Source organism: Pseudophryne corroboree, chromosome 1 (genome assembly GCF_028390025.1).
Source record: "Pseudophryne corroboree isolate aPseCor3 chromosome 1, aPseCor3.hap2, whole genome shotgun sequence".
Lineage (NCBI taxonomy): Eukaryota > Metazoa > Chordata > Amphibia > Anura > Myobatrachidae > Pseudophryne > Pseudophryne corroboree.
Genome location: NC_086444.1, coordinates 216,428,359 through 216,453,766, shown reverse-complemented (window position 1 = coordinate 216,453,766; position 25,408 = coordinate 216,428,359). Strand labels below are relative to the sequence as shown.

Genomic DNA, 25,408 nt, shown 5'->3' with positions numbered 1-25,408 from the left:
TCAGAATAGACTGAAAATGAGTGTAAATTATGGTTTTTGAGGTTAATAATACTTTGGGATCAAAATGACCCCCAAATTCTATGATTTGAGCTGTTTTTTAGTGTTTTTTGAAAAAAACACCCGAATCCAAAACACACCCGAATCCGACAAAAAAAATTCGGTGAGGTTTTGCCAAAACGCGTTCGAACCCAAAACACGGCCGCGGAACCGAACCCAAAACCAAAACACAAAACCCGAAAAATTTCAGGCGCTCATCTCTAATATGCAGCACACTGAGCACAGATATTGAGCGTTTTTTTCAGGCAGAGAACGGATAACGGGTGGTCACTGATCAGTAAAACTCTGCACTGTACTCCGCCTATATTATACAGCTGCTCCCCAGTCCTCCCCACAATGAATTAAGCAATAATGCACAATCAAATTCAACAATAACGGAGAGGACGCCAGCCACGTCCACTCCCTAACATTTCCAATGCACGAGTGAAAATAGCGGCGACGCGCGGCTGCTTATATAGAATCCGAATCTCGCGAGAATCCGACAGCGGGATGATGACGTTCGGGCGCGCTCGGGTTACCCGAGTCATACGGGAGAATCCGAGTATGGCTTGGACCCGTGTAAAAAGGGTGAAGTTCGGGGGGGTTCGGTTTCCGAGAAACCGAACCCGCTCATCACTAATTTTAAGGTCACATATGTTAGGATATTGGGGGTCATTCCGAGTTGATCGCTCGCTAGCAGTATTTAGCAGCCGTGCAAATGCTTTGTCGTCGCCCACCAGGGAGTGTATTTTCACTTTGTAGAAGTGCGAACGCTTGTGCAGCAGAGTGCCTACAAAATAATTTTGTGCAAAACAAGACCAGCCCTGTAGTTACTCTTTGTGTGCGTTGATTCTAATGACGGAGGGACGGCTTTTGACGTCACACACCCACCCAGCATTCGCACAGCCACGCCTGCGTTTTTCCTGACACGCCTGTGTTTTTCTAAGCACTCCCTGAAAACGGTTGGTTGACACCCAGAAACGCCCACTTCATGTCAATCTTCCTGCGTTCGGCCGTGCGACTGAAAGCATCGCTAGAACCTGTGCAAAACCACAATGCTCTTTGTACCCGTATGTTGCGCGCACGCATTGTGGTGCATACGCATGCGCAGATAAGCTATTTTTTTCACTGATTGCTGCATTGGAAACAACGGCAGCTAGCGATCAACTCGGAATGACCCCAATTATTGGGGCCAATTCAGTAAGGTTAGCAAATTCTGCTAATCAGCAGAATTTGCTATTAGCACGCATGCTGGGGTTCGCCCAGCGCTGGGCAAGGCCGCCCAGCATGCTGACCGGCACCTCCCCCCCTGCTTCAAGCAGAAATTGCGAACAGCACGCAATTTCTGCTTGTTAGCAGAAATTAAGGATGACTCCTGCCGGCGCAGCTTAGCTCGGCATAAGCCCTGGTATAGTACAGTATGTGTCCTTAAGATTGCCTCTGGGTGTTTTAGTGCATGATTATATAAAACTGACCCATGTACTACTGGCAGTGGCTTAACTTCATCCTAGTTGCCCAGAGGCAAGATAAATGTTGGTTCCCCCCATGCCAACTCTTGGACTTTGTAAAACAAGTTTAATCCTAAATTGCAGTTTACGTTAAATATAGTAGCAGTTATTGGTTATATTTGTGTCCATGAATTTACAGTCTACTCCACCCATACCATGTTTTTGTGGGATGCAGTCAGGATCCCGCCTGTCGGGATCCCAGCAGTCAGATTACCGACGCCAGAATCCCGACACTATTCGGAATGCTGACTGTGGGATGCCGAACGTCCTGACGTGGGGGAGGGTTATGTTTAGGCTGCGGGGGGAGGGTTAGGGTTAGGCAGCGGGGACTGGGGGTTAGGTTTAGGCACTTATAGGGGGAAGGATAGGGTTAGGCACAAAGGGGGAGGTTAGGGTTAAGCAGCGGGTAGGGAGGGTTAGGGTGGTAGAGGAGAGGGTATAGCACCCCTCACTCACCCCTGTCGGCTTCATCACAAACAAGATTCCGATGTCTGTATTTCGAAAACGTCAGGATCCTGGCCATTGGCTTTCCCTACTAAACCCTATTTTTGTATCCCCTACCCCACAAATACACACATATTTGTCAGGGCCGGTTCTGGCGCTCTGTGCGCCCCGGGCGGCAATAGGGGTGTGGCTTCGTACAGGGGGCATGGTCATTTACGCCCCCTGTACAGACTGAAATGATGTGCGGTGCGCGATGACGTCATCGTGCACCGCACAGTAAATGACCTCTCCACGAAGGGAAACTAGACGTGTACGCGTCTAGTTTCCCTTCACAGCGGCAGCGGGGGGGGGCAGCGGCCAGCGGCAGCAGGGGGGCAGCGGGGGGCACACAGCAGCAGCGGATCTTGCCCTGGTTCGGCGCCCTCCGGAAGGCGGCGCCCCGGGCAAAAGTCCTGCTTGCTCGTGGCAAGATCCGCTACTGATATTTGTAACCCATTTATATCTGACACAATATCATTCCCAGTTTTTTTTCTCCATCGATCCACCCCCACATCATATAAACATAGAATTGACGGCAGATAAGAACCACCTTGCCCATCTAGTCTGCGCTAAACACATGCACTTGTACACACTAGGACTAATTTTTTGTTGAGAGCCAATTCCCAATTATTTTTTTTAGATAAATTTGGATGGCACTACCAAATAAAAAAAAGTTAGCAAGGAGAGTTGTAAAACACCTGCATCAAAGTAGATGTAAGCAGGGTGTACGGGGGTATATACTGTGTATATATACAGTATATATATATATATATATATATATATATATATATATATATTTATTTTTTTCCCAAAAGTGACCCCAGGAATGTGGAATGCACCCCTTCCCCCCATCAGCTGGAATACATCCCTTACCACTCCACCACTCCACATTTCCACTCCCATAGGGATTGCCCTTACTAGTGTGTTTCATTCTGTTTCCACCCTTTTCTCCCAAATTCTATTCGTGCACACACACACAGTGACAGATGTGCTGCAGTCCTCTCTGCACGGCTGCACTGTCTCCCGACTCTTCTGTCAGGGTCGAGGTTGGATGTTACATCCACATCCCGCGCCCAGAGCACACATCCATGTCACAAGGTAGGAGCCCGCTTCATAGCCATTCTATAACATCTGCAGGGACATAGAACGGGGACAATGGAGTAGGTGACCCCTTCAGGGCTGAAGCCCTCTGCCAACCCACTCCATTGTCTCTGGAAATTCCGTCCCTGACTACTGGCGTATTTATAATGGATGCAGTCAGTTTGTGTTTCCACACCTCACACCCTGCACCCATTTTTTTTAAAACTTACCCTCCAGAGTCCTGTGTCGGCAACAGCAGTGCTGCAGAATTCACCAGGAAAATGGTGCGGTGGCCATTTTCCCAATGTTTTGCGCATGTATACTATGGAAATCACTGGGAAAATGGCTGCCATGTCATTTTCCCGAAGATCTGCACATGCTCACAAGACTCTGAGACAGCGCTATGGTTCCCTAGAGACCACAGTGCCCAGAATATACAGCGCTGCCGGCAAGAGAGGAGAGGATGGAGTCTGCACACAGGCATCCTCATCTCTAGATGCACCCCTGCCATGTACCCAATACTATCAACTACAAATGCCTAAAATTTCTACTGGTACCAAATCCAATCAAATTTCACCAATTTAATGGCAAAAAAAATTGTCCAAATGATTCAGATATGTGGTTTGCGTTGGCAGTTGGCACATGCGGGTCACATATTGGTGCAAGTCTACTATCAACTGTGGCAGGTTGTAACCCACTCACACCTGAATATATTCATAGGGTACTTCATTTTAAAAGTAAAGTGCGCTATGGAGCTGTCGCCAACATAATGGCTGCTCTGGAAAAACTTTATTCCCTAACCAAGATGGCCACTAATAAGGTATCTGCACATGCGCTGTGCTATCTTGTTATGGTGTGAGAGCAATATGGTGGAGAGTGACTGTTCACCTCTTAGCTCAGAGAAACCCACATTGTTTACCTGCTATTTACTGCTGTTCCATCCCTGCACCTCAAACCAGACAGAACAATCACTGACTTGTGATCTGTCATCGTCCCTGTTCCACTACAATCTCCACATCCATCAAGACCACTCTGTGTGAATATGGCTGTACTGTACTTTAATGCTGTTGAATAAACCCACACAGCCTGGTTAAACTTCTTGAATGGCCTTTGCCTACAGTTCCATCCGTTAGTGTGTGCAAAATATTCTGCTACAACACAGGGACGTGCAGTCAGGGGAGACAATGCCTCCCCTGTCATAATGATTAAAATAATACAAAGTAGATATTTATAACAGAGTCTGTGTTATAGATACCTTCTTTGTTTTATTCTAATCATCACCCATGTAGTGGTGATGCAGAATAGCAGGGTGGGAGGCAGCAGGAGAGGTGCCTCCCGCTGACAATAGTAAAGTTCAGCCAGTGGGGCGGGGCCGGGGGAAGGTGGGGCAGGGGCAAGGCCATGCTACAGGCTGTAAGAGCCCATTGAAAATGTATGTAAAAGAGGCACCAGTACAGGTACCTCAATGACAGGAGATGTGATTGGCCCAGCGGATCCAGTGCAGGATCCGCCCGGATCCAGTGCTGAATCTGCTGGGTAGCGAGTGTATGCGGCGGGACACGACGGGTTAGTGGCGGCGGGACCCGGCGGACATAGCGCAGCTGGTGGCAGGCCTGGATCCGGGTGGATCCTGTGAGTGCTAGCCATTTTGCAGAGTTCACCAGTGGGTATCCTTTTCAAAAATGGCGCCTCAGCGTCATTTTCGAAATCAACAGAAAGTTTTTCCCTTTAGCAGAAAGTGGCAATCAGGAAAATAAGAAGTAAACCTCTTTTTGGGGGGCACTCTTATCATACTACTGTATCACATGAATGCGGTTAAAATAACTTTTATTAGATACTTAATACAATTTATATAAATAGACCCAGCCAATATCAATAAATAAATTAAATAAACAAATAAATTACCATTGACTGATTATCATTAATATCAGTTTTGTATATCAATCAGGGTGAAAAATATTATTTTATATATATTACACATCAATTTAACAATTATTCATATGATGCATTTTATGTAAAAAGCTTCCAGGCACCTTTAATTACCTACTCAAAAGATAATCAATAATATGTGCATAAAATCCTACATGTTTTTTCATGGTTTATGTAGTAATAGGTCATTTTATGGAGAAGGCTGAGGCAATCATACTCTGTCTGTGTCAGATAGGAATCTCTCTAAAGACACAATACCATGAGGATTAGTAGTTCTCAATTTAAACACTCCTTAAATAAAAAGATAATTGAATATCCTCATTCACAATGCTATCCAACTTCACCACCACTGTCTATCAGAGAAAACTTTCAATTACGCTCAAATGGTTCACATAAACATAATTGACTTTATGCTCATATCCTCAGATCAATACATCACGCTACCCGCATAGTATATTCAGCATTTCAGGCATATACCATTATGCAAAAGAGCTGAAAGTCCACCGCCCCCAGGTGAAGGTGCAGCACAATAAAATATTAAAACATATGGTGTGGTGTTTTTATTTTAATATTTTCTTTACAGACGGACTGCGGTTGCCAGCGGGCCCTTAATGTCCAGGCATGCTGGCACTTGTGGTTCTCCAAGTGCTGGCATGCTTGGGCAGGCTTGCTGGGACCTGTAGGCCATCTGTAAAGAACAATATTATCCTGCCATGAACCCTGCACCCACCGCCACCAGGGGTGCGGGGCATAGCACTGGGCTCTCAGCCCAGTGCTGGTTGTTGTTCAGGAGGGGGGACCCCATTTTATTTTTTGGGTGTCCTTACTTTCTGAGGAATTCCAGCCCTGGGCTGACCAGTTTAGGGGTGGATAATGTGATGGCAGGGGAACCCCACACTGAGTTTCCCTCCTGCTATGGCATTTTCCCCCCCTGACTGGTTGTGCCTGGTGCTGGTTTTTTGTGCCATAGGGGGAGTCCCACACTTTTTTTCTGCTTTTTTTTTCTCTTCCCTTCTTCATGGGGGGTAGGGGGCAGTTAATAAGACCAGTGCCTCCCCTGCCGTTTAACTCACCGCACGTCACTGCTACAAAATTATGTACACACATTCCCAACAGTTCAAAGGTCACCAAATTTAAAATGCAATTTTCGGAATTCATATTTACTGTAAGTAAACAAATTTTCAATATTTTAAAAGTGTTATTTATAGTAGGAGCTATTTAGTTTTTTACATGTCTGGTAAACTAAATGTCAAATAGGTTGCTATGATGTTAGTGCAGATTTGCACTGTTGAGGAACTTAGTAAGTCACATTCTGTATATAAGATTATTTAAAGATACTGAATGAAAAGAACCATTCAGAGTAACATATCTAGAGTACAATTTAGTGCAGTGACGTGCAGTCAGGGTAGGCAATGGAGGCAGAGCCTCACCTGTCATACGCCAGAGTTTTGACTATAAACATGATTAGAATAATACAAAGAAGATATCTATAACTTACAAATACTCTATCATCTCTTTATTATCCAAGTCATTTTTTAGACAAAATTCACCAAATTTGCGGAGCTCCACTGGAAATAAAGGGACTGTCAGGGAAAGACCAGAAGTGAGGCATCTATGAGCTCACCCTTACCTCTTTGATATTCAGAAACTGCCTGGAGCTGGGCCAACTACTAGTGCACGCAGGGGGGGTTTCTGGGTGACAGATGAAATAATTTTTTTCATGTAAAGAAGCCAGTGCTGTGGCCAGGTATTTAAGCCCCACCCCCTCTGGAATTAGGCTCTGCCCCTTGAAATGCCCGCTCATCGTTGTGCACTTGTCCTAGCTGCTTGTCTTGGCTGCTGCTGTAATCTTTCACTGCCCCGGTCCCTCTGTTGGCTGCTGATTCCTATTACTATACTACTGCACTCTGTCTGGTCCTCATCCTGGAGCCACCTGTAAGTGAGATTATTCTAAAAATACTTGTATAGTAAGCTCCACCTGCAGATATATATATATATATATATATATATATATATATATATATATATATATAGATCCAAGATGCAAAACAGCACACTGGCAAGGGTACCAACAGTCGTGGTGCAGGGTCCAAAAAAGCTAAACATTGACACTCACTTTCTAATGTAGTTTTAAAAAGATGCAGAATCAGCACTCACGATTTAGCAGAAGGGGATTTATTCAGTCCATCAGTAGCAAAGTAATACAAACAGCGGCCCGACAGCCATTTCAACCACACTCTGGTAGTTTTCCTCAGGGGCTAATACAACTCCTCACTACTGTAGGTACCAAATATAATAGAGTGAGAGTTTCAAAAAGTGAGAGATTTGATAAGGTTTTAGAGGATTTTTTGAAGTAGCAGTCATTTACACTGCAAAACCAGATTGATCTTGCTGTGTAAATGATTGCCACTTTAAAAAAAACTGCAAAACCTTACCAAATTTCTCACTTTTTGAAACTCTCACTCTATTACATTTGGCCCCAGGTGTCTGTTTTAAAGGAGAAAATTGCGCCAAAAAGCCTGTAGGCCACAACCCGTGGTCAGTGTCTGAAAGCCCAAGAAACACTCTCATTGGAAATTATTACTCACAGGTGGGCGGGGCTGAGAATATAAACAAAATACCTCTCCCAGCTTGGACACCCTGTGGGAATGTGCTATAAGATTACTATGTGCATTGATATAATACACAGTGTCAGAACTCCGCTGTGTACTAGATCATATGTGTACTTGCGGGTGTATGTGTTACAGTGTCTACAATTGAGAAAGAATCCATGCAGCCCGCAGAAAACCAATAAGTGAAAGAAACACCACCACATCAAATAGAAGAAAATACCATAAGGGTTCGTGAAGTGAATCCTGCATGAGCCAACACGCGGGACAGACCACGTAAATTACTGGATGCACAGAATGATATCAAACAACATATACAACAGAATGGGGAGAAATGTCAGATGTCATAGAAAATTCATAAACAGCACTGCAACATATAGTCCAAAGCATAATGAAACAACCTGTAATTAAATAAATGCATCATCAGTATAAGACATCTGTTTTATCATGGGGGTCTCCTATACAGATGCTGGCCCAAACCAGCCCTGCTTAGCTTCATCATTCAAGCAGGAACTATACATTCCCAAATCCCCAAAGGCTGTATCTGAGAGAAAACACAAACTGTCTGTATACAGATTATAAACAATTGAAAACTTTTAAGGCAATAATGGAAATCCAGGTTCTGGCTCTCCAACATCCGCACATGGCTTGAAAAAACATAATGCTATATCCACAATTGACTATGCATAATCAGAGCAGTTGAAATCTCCTACAAGTCCTGAAGATAAGGTAAAGGCAAATAATGGACCGACTGAGTAACAAATCCATCTCACTGTCATATAGTAGATAATAAGGTGGTACTGCCGGATGATGAATGTACGTGAAAGTGAAGTAGAGTATAACCAAAACCCCACAGTGTCGAAACCTATGATAGAAGTGAAACAACTAGGTCAATAATGTACAGCACCCAGTCTCCCATCGAAGTACTAGCCGGGCCCAACACTGCTTACTGTAGCTTCCAAGATTGGACGGGTATTAAGCATTCCCAGTGTGGTATGACTGTATAAAAATCCAGACATATGCTGACTGTACGTAGGTTCAATATAGTCCACATCATATCTGAGTAAGGCACACAGTGGCGTACATAAAGGAACCTAGGCACTCGGCGGTGTCCATATAGCAGTAACAATGCCAAACAGACCATATATCACACAGCAGTGCAAACTATCACAACATCCTTGTTAATAATATATCTACAAGCAGCATCTCAAATGGAAATCGTTCAGGCCCATGGGGGACAAACTCTTAAGTCTATGGATCCATTGTAGCTCTCTTTGTATCAGGATCTTGTTTCTGTCCCATCCATGTTGCAGTGAAGGGATATGGTCTATGATGTAACACTTTAATTGATTGATCGTATGTTTGGCAGCTCTAAAGTGCTTTGCATCTGGTAAATTACTAAGTTCTTTTAGTTCGGTGTTGACATTGAGACTTTTCTTAATCGATGACCGATGTTGGCTCAGTCTTTCTTTAAGCATTCTGCTAGTTTTGCCACTTTAGAGTAGATTACATGGACAAATTAAAACATATACCACAAATCTACTGTTGCAGTCAAGTCGGTGTTTAATGGTATATTTTTTCTGACCATGCGGGTTCTGGAAGTGGTTATCTACCATCAAAAATTGGCAATTCGAACATCCAGTGCAACGAAAGACCCCAGTTTTTTTTTAAAAGCCAAGTGGTCCTAGTTTTCAAGTGCCTCTTAGAGTAGTCAGTAACCACCAAAAGGTCTTTGAGATTAGGTCCTCGTTTGTAGGCAAAGCGTGGTTTATCCAGAATCCTGTTGGCCAGGACTGGATCACTCATGATGAGATGACAATGTTTCAGGACTTTTGCTACGTATAAAAGATGAGGCAGTTGTAAACATACTACAGAAGTTGAATTTGGCTGGACCTCTGTTTTCATCAGTAGTGTTCTTTTTCAAAAGATCTTCCCTTCTGAGTTGTCCAATTCTGGTAATTGCTTCCTCAATCTCGATGCTGGTGTAACCCCTTTCAAGATAACGTTGACTCATTGATTCCAGTGCTTCAGGTAGTAGAGCCGGATCAGAGGTGATGCATAGAACTCTAAGGAGCTGTGAGTACTGTAAACCTTTAAGTGGGGCCGGATGGAAACTTGATGATAACAAAAGGGTATTGCAGTCAGATTCCTTACTATAAATAGAGGTAGTGATTTTATCTCCAATGAGGTCAATGCACACATCCAAAAAATGAATGTGACATCTGCTAAACATGATGCTGAACCTGATAGATCCTGGTATGCCATTCAGATAGTCAATAAACTCCAATAGCTTCTTTTCTCCACCCAGCCAAATAAAGAACAAATCGTCTATGTATTACATAGAAAAGCAAGTGTTTGCCAATCCGTTGATTCCCAGTGATGTGTATGCATTCGTATACAGCCATGAAGATATTGGCATAGGAGGGGGACATGTTAGACCCCATTGCTGTTCCCTGTTTTTGAAGAAAAAAGTTGTTCTATAAAAGAAAGTCATTTTTGTTGAGAGTCAAACTAATAAGCAGCGTGAGGTATTCCGCGGGTGGTCCAAAGTAGTTTTCATTGTTGGTGAACAAATTCCTGCATGCCTGTATGCCCTGTATGTGGGGGATGTTTGAATAAAGGCTTGAGATGTCCAATGTCAACAGTAGGGTGTCCTGTGGGATTTCACAAACTTGTAATTTGACAAAAAAATCTGTTATATCCTTAAGCTATCAATTATCCTCACCAATGGTTGTAAATAGAAGTCCAGTATAGGGAAAATGTATGGTTCCTGTATAGTACAGGAGCCAAAGAAGAAAAGAAGAAAGACTACAAGTCTCTTCTGGGGCACACTTTTGTTGTGAAATGTGTAATATTGTAGTGTTTAAAATATAACTTTTATTAGTATTCCTCAAAAATAAGGGGCTATAAGGCAAAAAGGAACTGAAAAATGATAAGGATACTTTCAATTTATCGAAAGGTTAATCTATCCGATTTAAGCATGGTTGATTGTATAAGGTGATACAAATCAAACTGACTGGCTCCGTTTGGCGAAAATATATATAGATCTCTCTGATGTTAGAAGAACTAAAATTAAAGTATGAACAATGTATAGGTTATCTTCTTCCGAAAAAATGAAATGTACTTATAATAAAAAATACCAATGACAATATACCGGAAGAGAGGGGTATTTCTCTATCTAACAAGCTGGGCTCAACCCTGATAATTGGTAAGAATCTGCTTCCACAATCTGAAGTTGATATAGTGAGTAATAACAATACCTTGGCTCCGGGTCTTATGTTCTGAGTTGGTATATAAATACCTGCAGTACCAAGTATTCTCTGGTGGTCTCCCAACCAGGTACTGACCTGGCCCACAGTGCTTGGCTTCCAAGATCAGACGAGGTTGGGCATACTTAGTGTGGTTTGACCGCAGGTGAATATATCCTGCTTTATGATGCCCAGAACCAAGTATTAAGTACTGAAAGATCCCAAATTTTAGGTGAAATACTTGGGAGCTCTTTAAGTCCAGACAATAGTAGCACCAAAATATGTATTGATAATGAAGGTAACAAATTGAGGATGAGTCCTGGACCAGAGTGCGGCTTACTAACAAGCCTGATGCAGTCCCATTGTTGCCATGTTTCACATGTATTTCAGATCAATATGTTGTACATAAGTGAAAAGTCACATCAGTATCTGAGAAACTTAAAGTAACAACAACAAAAATGCAATTTTGCTGAAGTATTAAATCCGATGGGGCATCAGACAGAAAGAATATATCCTACTGTTAGGTGGAGTGGTGAAATACCCCCCTTGGTCAGTGGAGACCGCCGCTAGAAGTCCATGATGGAGGGTGAGTCCAACAGAGAGACGCCGGTGTCCCCGGTCCGCCGACCGGAAGTTCGGAAACCGAAACCGGAAGTGACGACGTACGTTTCGCTCGGGGAGCTTGTTCATGGAGTGCCTGTTCCCTGGCTCTCTGATGCTGATTTATAGGGACCTGGTGGGTCCTGGTGATTGATAAATTGATTGCTGTGATCACTGATTAAGTAATAAATGCTCAGAGTTATATTGATGCAGAATTAATGTAACTAAATGTATGTTCCCTGTACGGTCATATGACCATTGTGTGATTAAAGCTAAATTGCATGAAGATTATAATGTTAGGGAAGATGTATGCCCACATGATTAGAAACACCCTAAATGGGACTTGTTAAATCTTTAAGTGCTTGATTACACTGGATTATTAGCACTGTTGGAAACAGTCAATTGTGCTGTGTGCAGCACGACATTTTTTTAAAACAGTATATCTGTTTTATGGATAAATGGTTCGATTGCAATCTGTTGGGATAGAAGGTTGAAAGTGGCAAAATATATGAAGGGGGCAAAAAATTAAATAATGATAAATATAATGAAAGGTTTTTTGGTTATAGATGTAGAAACTATTGAAAATATTAATTAGGCTGAGAGTGGGAATGAGAATGAATACAGCAACTTATGAATGTGAAAGTAAACATAAATATGCAATGAAAATAAAATAAAAGTAATAATGAAAAATAATTATAAATATGAATAAGAATAAAATATGAATGAAAATGTTGAGCGATGAAATAAATAGATATGGAGATAAAAATTAAAATAAAATAAAATAAAAAATAAATAATAAAAATAAGAAAAGTAAAAAATGACAAATTAAATTGCAATATTCCTAAAAAGGATTGAAACGAGCCTAAATGGACAGTGTGAATGTAAAGACTGAACGTGAAGCGGGCTGTGAGAAACATGTTGAGAGTAATTGTTAAGAATAAACAATGGATCAGAGTAGAGTGGGGGTGAAGTGGTGAGGTGAGAGAAGGAGAGGAAAAAACTTAGCTGGATGTGGAAAAATGTATGTTTAAACGGAGGGCAAGTGTAGTGAGCTTTGGAGTGGAAGGGGAGGGGGGTGGGGGGGAAGAGAGGGAGGAGAAGGGGTAAGGAGGAAGGGGAAGGGGAAGAGGGAGGAGGGAAAGAGAAGGGGAAGAGGTAAATTGATGAAAGGGACGGGAGGGAGAAGGGGGGGGGGGAATGATGTGATTGTGAACTGAATTGATGCACGACAGTCGTGATGGTGAAATCTCAAGAGTATGGGGGCAAGGTGAGAGAAAATTGGATGATAGTGGGGCAATGTGTAGGGGTAATGTGAAGGATAGGGTGGGGGGGTGGGGGTGGACGTGAGATTGAGAATGGACGTGGGGAAGCTGGTGCAGGTGAAAAGGAGTGGGGGGAGAAGATTGGTATGTATGTAGGGCGGAAAATGAGTGGTGAAAGAGAAGGGCAAAAGGGAGGGAGGGACTGGGTGAAAGTGAATGTTAGGTGTGGAAAAAGTGGAGATGTGACAGTTGATGAGGAAAGATGCGGTTATGAAATGTAGTGACTGAGAAGATTTGCGGAACAGCTGAAGTGTGAAAAATAAAGGTGTGAAAGAGGAAAAAAGAAAAAAGAAAAAAAGGAAAAAAAGAATGAGGAAAATTGGTGGAGCTATCTATAAAAATGAAAGCTTATTGAATTTGATTTGCTGGAGAGAGGAATATTGAAGTATGATGAAAAAAAGTTACAGGAAAACACTGTAGTTGATATACTCATTGAGACCATTGGGAGCTAGAGTATTCAAGCGGAAAGTCCATTCACTTTCTTTTTTCAGGAGTGTGGTCATAATATCTCCACCTCTAATTCCCATTTTAACTTGTTCTAGGCCACATATTTTTAAATCCTGCGGAGAGCAGGAGTGTTGTTGCAAAAAGTGTCTGGAGACTGAGGTTAGTTGCTTCATCCTTTGTTGGTCTCTGTTAGCATTTCTGATGTTACTCATATGCTCAAGAGCCCTCTGCTTCAACATACGTGTGGTGATTTCTACATGTTTGTAATTGCACGAGCATGATATGCAATAAATGACATTGGTGCTTTTACAGTTGAAGAAGTCCTTGATTTTAATAGTGTCCCCATATCTGTCGCTTATTGTTTGAAGGTTGACCATATGTTCACAGATTTTGCAGTTTCCACAGGGGTAGCTTCCTATTGCAATCGGGTCTCGTGCAGGTCTTAGTGTAAAATGACTTTTGACAAGATGGTCTCTCAAGTTTGGGGAGCGTCTCCAGCTGAGATCTATCGTGTTATTGAGTGTTTGTGACAAATCATTGTCGGATAGCAGAATAGACCAGTGTCGTTGTAAAACAGATTTGATTTCTTTCCATTCATCACAGAAATCACCCACGAATCGAATGGTCGTATTGTCATTGGTAGTCTTAGAGTCCTGAAAAATTAATGTCTCCCTTGGTGTATGAAAGCCGACCTTTTTGGCTTTTTTGATGGACCTGGAACTGTAGCCACGTTCTTTCAGTCTCAGTGCCAGTTCTTTGCTGCGGGTGGCAAATACATCATCATTGGAACAATTTCTTCGTAGACGTAGAAATTCCCCTTTGGGGATATTAGTAATCGTGGGGGGAAAGTGGGAACTGGTCTGGTGTAATAGGGTATTGGTAGACGTGTTTTTACGAAAAATTTCTGTTGAAAGGAAATTACGATCGTCTCTGTAAATTCGGAGATCCAAAAAGGAAATGCTGTTTGAGTTCCATTCAAAGGTGAACCTGAGGTTTAAATTGTTGTTGTTAAGATGATCTATGAACGAACCGAGTTCCTCTGGTGTTCCACTCCAGATCAAAAAAATGTCGTCTATGTAACGAGTCCATAGAGCGACATGTTGAATATGTTCCTCCATACTGTCTGTAAATACAAACTCCCTCTCCCACCACCCCAGGAAGAGGTTCGCATATGTGGGGGCACAAGCTGCCCCCATTGCTATACCCCTTACCTGGGTGTAGAAGAGGTTTTTTAATTTGAAATAATTATGATGTAGTACAAAATGTAAGAGTCGGAGCAGGAAATGGTGGAATTCCGTCATTTCTTCCATTTTAAGAAAATACTCAACAGCTCGTATACCCAGATCATGTCGGATACACCTATATAGAGCCTCCACATCCAAACTCACTAATAAATGTGTCTCATCTAGTTCGATGGTATTAATTTTACGAAGGACATCAGTAGTGTCCTTGGTATACGATGGAAGGCTCATCACATGATCTCTCAGGTGTGTATCTATAAAGATACAGGCTTTCTAAAGTAAGCCTCCATTGCCTGATACAATTGGCCGACCTGGGGGGTTATCCAAGTTCTTATGTACCTTCGGTAGGAGGTAAAATGTTGGAGTTCTGGAGTTGGTAACAGATAAAAATTCATGTTCACTTTTGGTTATGCTACCCAAATTGAGTGCTTGATCTACAATCCTCATATACTGTTGCGTGTAATTGGTTGTAGGATCAAATAAGCTTTTTTTATAGCAAGATTGGTCATTGAGTTTGTTTGCTGCGTTCAAATACATTTCCACTGGCCATATTACCACATTCCCCCCTTCGTCAGAGGGTTTGATCAAAATGTCGGTCCATGATTGGATTTCTCTGATAGCTTTCTGTTCATTCTTGGATAGGTTTACGTACTGGTTTGGAAAACTTTCTTTTTTGGTATAGTTTATCCAGGTCCCGGCAAACCAAGTTGGTAAAAACCTTGACCTCCTGGAAAGTATTGTCATTTGGAAAAAAGGTAGATTTATTCTTGAGAGTTGTCCTTTTGGATTGTGTAGGTACCGTGGTATCCATAAGTTCTTCCAGGGCTTCTAGAGCTTCTTCCAAGGAGGACAAGCCGGTTACAGGTGGTAAATCAAGTGCAGTGTTTGATGATGATGATGATTGCTTAGAAAAATATTTGGCGAGTAATAATTTACGGCCAAAAAGTTGTAGATTCACCTGCCATTGAAAACGATTAAATTTTGTTGTGGGTGAAACACTGAGGCCCATTCTCAGTACTCGTTGTTGATCTTCCGTCAGGGCATGTTCAGATAGATTGATAATCTGTAACTGGTTAAAGTCATGGTTTATTTCTGATTCCTCATTGGTCTAGTCCAATAGAAGACCTTGTTATTGACGAAATCTCTTTTGATCCCTTGAAAATTTGCTCTTTTTGCGATCTATTATGATCTGTTCATAGATCTGCAGATCTTTATTGAGATTCTCAAATTTGTTCTGGAACTTGGAATTTTGTTCCCATTGTTCCAGACTTTTCCCTAATTGTTCGATTTCTTTTGAGCAATCGTCAAGGACAAAGTTATTATGTTTGATAAGGATACAGATTAGGTCCTGTGAGCACTTCAACAATGTTGCTTCCTACTCCTGTTTCAAGTTCTCTGTAAACAATTCGTAGGAAGGAAAGAGTTTAGGTCTAAGCCCTCTAGGTACTATTTTCTGTTTATGATAATTTTCCAAGCTCGTTAGGTCCCAGTTGACTCGGGTTTGGCGTTGTAGTAAATATTTGAGTTTTTGACAGTCTTCTTCCCAATTTTGTTCCACAGTTTCAGAATTTATGTCAGTAGGGAAGATGTTTTCTAAACCTTCTGTTCTGCGTCTTGTGCTGAGTTCATTTTTAAGACTAAAGCTAGTCATATTATATAAGAGAGTAACAGGGAGTAAATTGAAAAAAGAGAGAGGAAACGGGTTTTGGTCCCGGTGGATCCGTGCCAGACTCTGGAAAGCTGAGCTGAGCTCAGTATACAAAGTACTTTGGAAAGGAGGGTGATAGAGTCTGCACAGGATCTCTCAATCTGAAAACTTGCTGATTTAATTAATATAGGATAGACCTATAGCTATAACGTTAACCAACATTTGGCCATGAGTAATTGAATAATTAATATCTGGCACTGGGTTGGTGGTGCTCCCAGAGGTAGTTCAGTAAACTAGTATAGGGAAAATGTATGGTTCCTGTATAGTACAGGAGCCAAAGTAGAAAAGAAGAAAGACTACAAGTCTTTTCTGGGGCACACTTTTGTTGTGAAATGTGTAATATTGTAGTATGTAAAATATAACTTTTATTAGTATTCCTCAAAAATAAGGGGCTATAAGGCAAAAAGGAACTGAAAAATGATAAGGATACTTTCAATTTATCGAAAAGGTTAATCTATCCGATTTAAGCATGGTTGATTGTATAAGGTGATACAAATCAAACTGACTGGCTCCGTTTGGCAAAAATATATATAGATCTCTCTGATGTTAGAAGAACTAAAATTAAAGTATGAACAATGTATAGGTTATCTTCTTCCGAAAAAATGAAATGTACTTATAATAAAAAATACCAATGACAATATACCGGAAGAGAGGGGTATTTCTCTCTCTAACAAGCCGGGCTCAACCCTGATAATTGGTAAGAATCTGCTTCCACAATCTGAAGTTGATATAGTGAGTAATAACAATACCTTGGCTCCGGGTCTTATGTTCTGAGTTGGGATATAAATACCTGCAGTACCAAGTATTCTCTGGTGGTCTCCCAACCAGGTACTGACCTGGCCCACAGTGCTTGGCTTCCAAGATCAGACGAGGTTGGGCATACTTAGTGTGGTTTGACCGCAGGTGAATATATCCTGCTTTATGATGCCCAGAACCAAGTATTAAGTACTGAAAGATCCCAAATTTTAGGTGAAATACTTGGGAGCTCTTTAAGTCCAGACAATAGTAGCACCAAAATATGTATTGATAATGAAGGTAACAAATTGAGGATGAGTCCTGGACCAGAGTGCGGCTTACTAACAAGCCTGATGCAGTCCCATTGTTGCCATGTTTCACATGTATTTCAGATCAATATGTTGTACATAAGTGAAAAGTCACATCAGTATCTGAGAAACTTAAAGAAACAACAACAAAAATGCAATTTTGCTGAAGTATTATACCGATGGGGCATCAGACAGAAAGAATATATCCTACTGTTAGGTGGAGTGGTGAAATACCCCCCTTGGTCAGTGGAGACCGCCGCTAGAAGTCCATGATGAAGGGTGAGTCCAGCAGAGAGACGCCGGTGTCCGCGGTCCGCCGACCGGAAGTTCGGAAACCGAAACCGGAAGTGACAACCGGAAGTGATGACGTACGTTTCGCTCGGGGAGCTTGTTCATGGAGTGCCTGTTCCCTGGCTCTCTGGTGCTGATTTATAGGGACCTGGTGGGTCCTGGTGATTGATAAATTGATTGCTGTGATCCCTGATTAAGTAATAAATGCTCAGAGTTATATTGACGCAGAATTAATGTAACTAAATGTATGTTCCCTGTATGGTCATATGACCATTGTGTGATTAAAGCTTAATTGCATGAAGATTATAATGTTAGGGAAGATGTATGCCCACATGATTAGAAACACCCTAAATGGGACTTGTTAAATCTTTAAGTGCTTGATTACACTGGATTATTAGCACTGTTGGAAACAGTCAATTGTGCTGTGTGCAGTACGACATTTTTTAAAAACAGTATATCTGTTTTATGGATAAATGGTTCGATTGCAATCTGTTGGGATAGAAGGTTGAAAGTGGCAAAATATATGAAGGGGGCAAAAAAATTAAATAATGATAAATATAATGAAAGGTTTTTTGGTTATAGATGTAGAAACTATTGAAAATATTAATTAGGCTGAGAGTGGGAATGAGAAGGAATACAGCAACTTATGAATGTGAAAGTAAACATAAATATGCAATGAAAATAAAATAAAAGTAATAATGAAAAATAATTATAAATATGAATAAGAATAAAATATGAATGAAAATGTTGAGCGATGAAATAAATAGATATGGAGATAAAAATTAAAATAAAATAAAATAAAATAAAAAATAATAAAAATAAGAAAAGTAAAAAATGACAAATGAAATTGCAATATTCCTAAAAAGGATTGAAACGAGCCTAAATGGACAGTGTGAATGTATAGACTGAACATGAAGCGGGCTGTGAGAAACATGTTGAGAATAATTGTTAAGAATAAACAATGGATCAGAGTAGAGTGGGGGTGAAGTGGTGAGGTGAGAGAAGGAGAGGAAAAAACTTAGCTGGATGTGGAAAAATGTATGTTTAAACGGAGGGCAAGTGTAGTGAGCTTTGGAGTGGAAGGGGAGGGGGGGTGGGGGGGGAAGAGAGGGAGGAGAAGGAGTAAGGAGGAAGGAGAAGGGGAAGAGGGAGGAGGGAAAGAGAAGGGGAAGAGGTAAATTGATGAAAGGGACGGGAGGGGGAAGGGGGGGGGGAAATGATGTGATTGTGAACTGAATTGATGCACGACAGTCGTGATGGTGAAATCTCAAGAGTATGGGGGCAAGGTGAGAGAAAATTGGATGATAGTGGGGCAATGTGTAGGGGTAATGTGAAGGATAGGGTGGGGGTGGACGTGAGATTGAGAATGGACGTGGGGAAGCTGGTGCAGGTGAAAAGGAGTGGGGGGAGAAGATTGGTATGTATGTAGGGCGGAAAATGAGTGGTGAAAGAGAAGGGCAAAAGGGAGGGAGGGACTGGGTGAAAGTGAATGTTAGGTGTGGAAAAAGTGGAGATGTGACAGGTGATGAGGAAAGATGCGGTTATGAAATGTAGTGACTGAGAAGATTTGCGGAACAGCTGAAGTGTGAAAAATAAAGGTGTGAAAGAGGAAAAAAGAAAAAAGAAAAAAAGGAAAAAAAAAAGAATGAGGAAAATTGGTGGAGCTATCTATAAAAATGAAAGCTTATTGAATTTGATTTGCTGGAGAGAGGAATATTGAAGTATGATGAAAAAAAGTTACAGGAAAACACTGTAGTTGATATACTCATTGAGACCATTGGGAGCTAGAGTATTCAAGCGGAAAGTCCATTCACTTTCTTTTTTCAGGAGTGTGGTCATAATATCTCCACCTCTTATTCCCATTTTAACTTGTTCTAGGCCACATATTTAAATCCTGCGGAGAGCAGGAGTGTTGTTGCAAAAAGTGTCTGGAGACTGAGGTTAGTTGCTTCATCCTTTGTTGGTCTCTGTTAGCATTTCTGATGTTACTCATATGCTCAAGAGCCCTCTGCTTCAACATACGTGTGGTGATTCCTACATATTTGTTATTGCACGAGCATGATATGCAATAAATTACGTTGGTGCTTTTACAGTTGAAGAAGTCCTTGATTTTAATAGTGTCCCCATATCTGTCGCTTATTGTTTGAAGGTTGACCATATGTTCACAGATTTTGCAGTTTCCACAGGGGTAGCTTCCTATTGCAATCGGGTCTCGTGCAGGTCTTGGTGTAAAATGACTTTTGACAAGATGGTCTCTCAAGTTTGGGGAGCGTCTCCAGCTGAGATCTATCGTGTTATTGAGTTTTTGTGACAAATCATTGTCGGGTAGCAGAATAGACCAGTGTCGTTGTAAAACAGATTTGATTTCTTTCCATTCATCACAGAAATCACCCACGAATCGAATGGTCGTATTGTCATTGGTAGTTAGTCTTAGAGTCCTGAAAAATTAATGTCTCCCTTGGTGTATGAAAGCCGACCTTTTTGGCTTTTTTGATGGACCTGGAACTGTAGCCACGTTCTTTCAGTCTCAGTGCCAGTTCTTTGCTGCGGGTGGCAAATACATAATCATTGGAACAATTTCTTCGTAGACGTAGAAATTCCCCTTTGGGGATATTAGTAATCGTGGGGGGAAAGTGGGAACTGGTCTGGTGTAATAGGGTATTCTTATTCATATTTATAATTATTTTTCATTATTACTTTTATTTTATTTTCATTGCATATTTATGTTTACTTTCACATTCATAAGTTGCTGTATTCATTCTCATTCCCACTCTCAGCTTAATTAATATTTTCAATAGTTTCTACATCAAAAACTTTTCATTATATTTATCATTATTTAATTTTTTGCCCCCTTCATATATTTTGCCACTTTCAACCTTCTATCCCAACAGATTGAAATCGAACCATTTATCCATAAAACAGATATACTGTTTTAAAAAAATGTCGTGCTGCACACAGCACAATTGACTGTTTCCAACAGTGCTAATAATCCAGTGTAATCAAGCACTTAAAGATTTAACAAGTCCCATTTAGGGTGTTTCTAATCATGTGGGCATACATCTTCCCTAACATTATAATCTTCATGCAATTTAGCTTTAATCACACAATGGTCATATGACCGTACAGGGAACATACATTTAGTTACATTAATTCTGCATCAATATAACTCTGAGCATTTATTACTTAATCAGTGATCACAGCAATCAATTTATCAATCACAAGGACCCACCAGGTCCCTATAAATCAGCATCAGAGAGCCAGGGAACAGGCACTCCGTGAACAAGCTCCCCGAGCGAAACGTACGTCGTCACTTCCGGTTGTCACTTCCGATTCCGGTTTTCGAACTTCCGGTCGGCGGACCGCGGACACCGGCGTCTCTCTGCTGGACTCACCCTCCACCATGGACTTCTAGCGGCGGTCTCCACTGACCAAGGGGGGTATTTCACCCCTCCACCTAACAGTAGGATATATTCTTTCTGTCTGATGCCCCATCGGATTTAATACTTCAGCAAAATTGCATTTTTGTTGTTGTTACTTTAAGTTTCTCAGATACTGATGTGACTTTTCACTTATGTACAACATATTGATCTGAAATACATGTGAAACATGGCAACAATGGGACTGCATAAGGCTTGTTAGTAAGCCGCACTCTGGTCCAGGACTCATCCTCAATTTGTTACCTTCATTATCAATACATATTTTGGTGCTACTATTGTCTGGACTTAAAGAGCTCCCAAGTATTTCACCTAAAATTTGGGATCTTTCAGTACTTAATACTTGGTTCTGGGCATCATAAAGCAGGATATATTCACCTGCGGTCAAACCACACTAAGTATGCCCAACCTCGTCTGATCTTGGAAGCCAAGCACTGTGGGCCAGGTCATACCTGGTTGGGAGACCACCAGAGAATACTTGGTACTGCAGGTATTTATATCCCAACTCAGAACATAAGACTCGGAGCCAAGGTATTGTTATTACTCACTATATCAACTTCAGATTGTGGAAACAGATTCTTACCAATTATCAGGGTTGAGCCCGGCTTGTTAGATAGAGAAATACCCCTCTCTTCCGGTATATTGTCATTGGTATTTTTTATTATAAGTACATTTCATTTTTTCGGAAGAAGATAACCTATACATTGTTCATACTTTAATTTTAGTTCTTCTAACATCAGAGAGATCTATATATATTTTCGCCAAACGGAGCCAGTCAGTTTGATTTGTATCACCTTATACAATCAACCATGCTTAAATCGGATAGATTAACCTTTCGATAAATTGAAAGTATCCTTATCATTTTTCAGTTCCTTTTTGCCTTATAGCCCCTTATTTTTGAGGAATACTAATAAAAGTTATATTTTAAATACTAGAATATTACACATTTCACAACAAAAGTGTGCCCCAGAAGAAACTTGTAGTCTTTCTTCTTTTCTTCTTTGGCTCCTGTACTATACAGGAACCATACATTTTCCCTATACTAGTTTACTGAACTACCTCTGGGAGCACCGCCAACCCAGTGCCAGATATCAATTATTCAATTACTCATGGCCAAATGTTGGTTAACGTTATAGCTATAGGTTTATCCTATATTAATTAAATCAGCAAGTTTTCATGATTGAGAGATCCTGTGCAGACTCTATCACCCTCCTTTCCATTGTAAATAGAAGTGCACCAACTCGGAAAGGGGTTGGCACAATGATCATCTCACCAAAATAATTGGCCTTCCAGGTGGGAATGTTTGAGTCAGAAAGTCTGCAGTGCTGCTGCTTATGTAGCGATTGTTGATTCCTAATCCAATTGCAGCATCAATTTCCTTCTTGTTGTTTCCCGTGGTATCATAGTCTAGTTTCTGGTAGCAGTTGGTGTCTGAAAGCTGTCCATAGATTTCTTCTCTGTAATAGTCATAATTTAACAGGACAATTCCTCTCTCTTGTCGGCCGCTCAGATGACTAAATTGATGTCATCTCGTAATGTTCTGATTGCTCTCTTTTCCTTAAAGGCAATGTTATGATAGGAGAGTTTTTGTTGTTCCACAAATGGCACCGTATCCCTTTTCAATAGTCTAGTAAAGTTCAAGATGGAGGGGCTCGTGCTCGGCGGATCAAAGTTACTTGGTCTTTTAAGAGTGTGCGCATTATCCAAATGTGAGTCTCATCCTCCGGTCCATCCGTCCGCGTTGGGCTGGGCGAAGAAGTCCTTGAGTCTTAATTGTCTGCCGAGACGATGCATTTCAACGTGCCAATCAAAGCTGTTTTGTGACAGAGTCGGAACAAAGGTGAGACCTTTATTCAAGAGAGAGAGAGCTCTGCTTGTGTTAATATATAATCCGATAGGTTGAATACAACAGTGTTTACATGTTTTCTGGTTCCTTCTTCCACTTTATCCCACCTCTACAGGTGGGTTTAAGGTTTTTTTTGTAGGTCTCCTTGCTCTGTCTGACCTTGATAAATAAGTTGCCCCATGGGTCGATGCTGTAAGGATGTCTGAGTCACTGGCAGAGGTTTGAGATTGGCTCTCTATATCTGTGAATTGAACTCTTGGCCTCCATCCTCCCCTACATGGTTGTGACCTGTACCTTCTCCCTTCGTTCCACGAGAACCACGGATATACCCTGTTCTCCTTATAGTCAAGTTTTACTTACTTATACTTGTTTTTATTAAACTTTAGTAAGTCACTACTGAATTTCTCAACTTCGTCAGACAAGTTTCCCAGAAGTTCACACCCAGGGGCTTGTATTGAGGCAAGCAACTTTGAAGCCTCCAACTGAGAAATATCCTTTTTAAGCTCCTGTAGGTCAAGACCTGCCTGCTGTATGACTAGCAGCATCAGGTCTTGTGAACATTTGTTTAAAATATTGCAACATTTAATGCAAAAGCCATTGTTATATCTCCCTAGTGTCAGCTGTTTATAGGGCCTGAAGCCTCTGGGAATAAGTTGTTCTTTAAAATATTGTGATAGTGTAAGTCCATGTAGTTGTAATTCAACCTCTCTTTCCTTTTGCCTCAACAGGTCACTATAAAATTCCTCTGGACTGTCTTTGTTAAAAGCCAGGGATTATGTATTCTCAAAATCCTTTCAGCATTGGCATCATCAAACTGTAACACTGAGGATAGTTCTTTGTTGCTATTATGTGACATTAGTACTCGGCAAAAGTTACTGACCTCTGAGTATCTATCAGAAATGCACACATAGATACACAAATAATTGAAACAAGAAAAAACATTGTGCTTTCACAATGAATTAATCTAAGGGTTTGACCAGCACACTTAGCCAGAGACTGTAAGCAGGTGCAGGTCTCCATAAATTATAAATAGATCCAAGAAGCAAAACAGCACACTGGCAAGGGTTAACAAAATACCAACGGTCGTGGTGCAGGGTCCAAAAAAGATAAACATTGACACTTACTTTCCAATGTTGTTTTGAAAAGATGTAGGATCAGCATTCACGTTTTGACAGAAGAGGATTTATTCAGTCCATCAGTAGCAAAGTAATACAAACAGCGGCTCGACAACCGTTTCAACCACACTCTGGTAGTTTTCTTCAGGGGCTAATGCAACCCCTCCACCAACCACAAACCCCTCTATCTTGACCTTTACTAGACTATTGAAAAGGGATACAGTGCCATTTGGGGAACAACAAAAAATCTCCTATCATAACCTTACCTTTCAGGAAAGGAGAGCAATCAGAACATTACGGGATGACATCAATTTAGTCATCTGAGAGGCCGACAAGGGGGAAGAAATTGTCCTGTTAAATTATGACTATTACAGAGAAGAAATCTATGGACAGCTTTCAGACACCAACTACTACCAGAAACTGGACTATGATACAACGGGAAACTATAAGAAGGAAATTGATGCTGCAATTTGATTAGAAATCAACAATCGGTACATAAGCACTGCAGACTTTCTAAATCAAACATTCCCAAAAACCCCAATACTCTATACCCTACCCAAGGTGCATAAATCATTGACACGCCCACCTGGAAGGCCAATTATTTCGGCAAGAGGATCATTGGGCCAACCCCTTTCCCAGTTGGGAGACTTCTATTTACAACCATTGGTAAGGATAAGTGATAGCTTCAATGAGGATACAACAGATTTTTTTTATCAAATTACAACAAGTTTGTGACATCCCGCAGGACTCCCTACTGGTGACATTGGACATCTCAAGCCTTTATACAAACATCCCCCACATACAGGGCATACAGGCATGCAGGAATTTGTTCACCAACAATTAAAACTACTTTGGACCACCCGCGGAATACCTCACGCTGCTTATTAGTTTGACTCTCAACAAAAATTATTTTCTTTCTGAGAACAACTTTTTTCTTCAAAAACAGGGTACAGCAATGGGGTCTAACATGGCCCCCTCCTATGCCAATATCTTCATGGCTGTATACAAATGCATACATATCACTGGGAATTGACGGTTTGGCAAACACTTGCTTTTCTATGTAAGATACATAGACAATTTGTTCTTTATTTGGCTGGGTGGAGAAAAGAAGCTATTGGAGTTTATTGACCATCTGAACGGCATACCAGAATCTATCAGGTTCAGCCTCACGTTTAGCAGATGTCACATTCATTTTTTGGATGTGTCCATTGACCTCATTGGAGATAAAATCACTACATCTATTTAAGGTAAGGAATCTGACCGCAATATCCTGTTGTTATCATTAAGTTTTCATCCGGCCCCACTTAAGAGAGGTTTACAGTACTCACAGCTCCTTAGAGTTCTATGCATCACCTCTGATCTTGCACTTTTGATCTGGCTCTACTACCTGAAGCACTGGAATCAATGAGTCAACGTTTTCATGAGAAGGGTTACCCCAGCATTGAGATTGAGGAAGCAATTACCAGAA

General features: G+C 41.2%; 1 protein-coding gene and 2 pseudogenes across 1 annotated transcript in view; 1 reads left to right on the top strand and 2 right to left on the bottom strand.

The window, feature by feature from the left end:
* The window catches only part of LOC135061669 (solute carrier organic anion transporter family member 4C1-like), a 303,951-nt gene that overhangs the window by 243,352 nt on the left and 35,191 nt on the right, over positions 1 to 25,408 (top strand). The window lies entirely within an intron of this gene.
* Positions 10,944 to 11,061, bottom strand: LOC134952260 (5S ribosomal RNA; annotated as a pseudogene).
* Positions 16,999 to 17,116, bottom strand: LOC134952249 (5S ribosomal RNA; annotated as a pseudogene).